We start from the raw sequence: 2907 nt of genomic DNA on the forward strand, positions 1-2907 counted from the left end.
TGAATTTTCCCCATAATGTCTTGTTAAACCATATCCCTGCTTTGTCAGGGACTTGTGTATGTCAGTTCACTTTCTGGCTCCATGGTCTCTTGCAGCTTTGTACAGGGGAACAAGTCTTGACGTCATCTGGTGTTGGAGGCAGCAAGGGGAGGACAAGGGTGATGACATTCAAACCTGGTCCATTTGTAGCCAAATTGTGATGCACTTCAAAAGGGTGCATTTTATGGTATGTGACTTATATATCAATTTTTTAAAAAAGAAAGTACATGAATCCTCTACTGTGGTGCCTAGAATAGAGTGGACATTCGATTCCAGCTAATCCATCATCTATATTTTGGCTCCAATTGAATTCCTGTCAATTGCCTACCATGGTCAGTCAGATTCTAAGATGTATTTAGTTGGTACCATTCTGTCATTCATTCAAACATTTATTTAAGTCTTTTGGAGGGGGAGGATACTAGAAATGAGCAGATCATATTTATAAGACAGTCTTTGTATTCCAAACATTGGTGAGGAAGATAAGCACAGAGAAGCTGAAGTTAGCAATGAAGAGCAGGGTTGTGGGTGCCCCAGGTGGAGGCAGCAGTGATCACTGACAGAGGTGTGTTGGAGCTCAGCCTTAAAAGTGAATCCAGAATCAGACAAGAGGCAGGGCTTTCTGGGTGGAGGGGTGACGTGTAAGGTATGAAGGAACACAATGGGGAAGTGCAAGCTCAGAGGACAAAGTTGTGGCTGGAGGACATGGAAAAGTCCATTTAATACAATTATTATTATTATTATTATTATTAAAATTATGCAAATTTTAAATATTTCAAAACATTTCGAATCCATTGAAGATGTTGGGTTTACTTAGACTGGAAAAAACCAAGTTGGGTGCAGTGGTGTGTGCATGTAGTCCCAGCTACTTGGGAGGCTTAGGCAGGGGGATCACCACCTGGGCAACATAGCAAGACTCTGTCTCAAAAAAAAAAAAAAATCTGAAAGAGTTAGTGGTATCAATTCATGCATTTGAAATGCAAACTTATTTTCTTAAAAATTAATAGTAGAGAAGAAACATCATGCAATAATAAACATGAAATTTTTATTTCCTAGGAAGCCTTTGTATTGCAGACCAGAATAATATATAATCACTTAATACTAGGATTTAAGGACTGGGCACCATGGCTCATGTCTGTAATCCCTGCTACTCAGGAGATGGAGGTCAGGAGGATTGTGGTTTAAGGCCAGCCCAGGCAAAGTTAATGAGACCCCTTTTCAAACAAAATAAACTGGATGTGGTAGCTCATGCCTTCCAGCTAAATGGGAGGCCATAGGTAGAAGAATAAAGATCTGAGGCTGGTCTGGGCAAAAATGCAAGACCCTATCTGAAAAACAACTGAAGCAAAAAGAACAAGGGCCATGACTTAAATGATAGAGCACCTGCTTAACAAGTGTGAAGCTCTGAGTTTAAAACCACAGTTCCACCAAAAAAAAAACAAAAACAAAAACGTTTAGCCTGTACATAGAAGTAACTTAGTAATATTACCTTTTTATCCATGAAATTTGTGTGATTTCTCATAACATAAAATAGCCTCTACCTATGTTATTTTGGGTCCAGTCTCGTGATACCCACTGCCTCTCTACCCACACCATGCTACTTGGACTACCAAGACTTACTATAATACATAGCTGATTGTACTGTTAGCCTTCACTGCATACAAGGACAGAAGGAGGGAAAGGGCTACTGCCTTTATCCAGAAGAGAAGTATAGAGCCTATGCTAACAGCGACCTTGAAAGCAGAGAGGAAGGGGCCGACTTGGATGAGATGCAAGGGTTAGGGATGAGTTAATGAGACTTCTGCACCAGAGTTGATGGTAGTGGTGGTTTTTTTTTCACTTTGCAAAGTTTCTAGTTTGGGGAACCATACTATAGTGACAACTGTTCACTGAGCTTTATCATATATGAGAATCAGAAAATTTCCAATAAAGTTGAGTATAGTGATAAAGGAGTCAGGAGACAAGTGAGGATTAAAGATAAGAGATTTGGGAGCTGGGCATAGCAGCACAAGCCTGTAATCCCAGTAGTTAGGAACCTGAGGCAGGAGGATTGAGAGTTCCAGGCCAGTCTGGGCTGCATAGTAAAACCCTGACTCAAAAAACCAAATATTTGGAGTTATTAACATACAAAAGATAATTGAAATTATGGATCCAAACCATGGATGTGGATAAGATCAGAGATAGGCAGCAATTAGAAGGAGAGAAGAGTTGCAAAGAGGAGGAACCCCAGTGATTGGAGGAAGGGTGATCAGTAATAAAAAGGACTGGTCTGAATAGCAAGGAAATACTGCTTTGACAACCGAGGGAAATGAGAAATTCAAAGAGAAGCTGGCAGCATTCCCAAACGCTGCAGAACCATAAGTAAGTTTAGAATTGAGATTGGACAACTTAATAGCAGTTTCAGTGGAGTGGAGAAAGAAGTTGGCCTCTATGAATGAGGGATGAGGCAAAGAGAAAGATAGGAAGTAGCTTCAGAGTTGAGAAAAAAACGGATATGATATATTTTGGTTTTGTCTGTGATTCCTGGCTCACAACTCCCTCCCAAAGGCAGGTTAAAAACTTTAATCTCTCCCTGCCTTTCTGTCTCAGGGCTGGACATAAAGAAATTCTTTGATCTGGCCAGGCACCCAGGGCTCACGTCTGTAATCCTAGCAACTTGGGAGGCAGAGATCAGGAGGATGGCAGCTCAAAACCAGCCCAGGCAAATAGTTCATGAGACCCTATCCTGAAAAATCCCATCACAAAAAAAAAAAAAAAAAAAAAAAGGCAGGGAGTGGCTCAAGTGGTAGAGCGCCTACCTAGCAAGTGTAAGGCCCTGAGTTCAAACCCCAGTGCCAAAAAAAAATGCTAAGTGTTTCCCTGAGTTCTATG

This window comes from Castor canadensis, chromosome 6, assembly GCF_047511655.1.
Source record: "Castor canadensis chromosome 6, mCasCan1.hap1v2, whole genome shotgun sequence".
Taxonomy (NCBI): domain Eukaryota; kingdom Metazoa; phylum Chordata; class Mammalia; order Rodentia; family Castoridae; genus Castor; species Castor canadensis.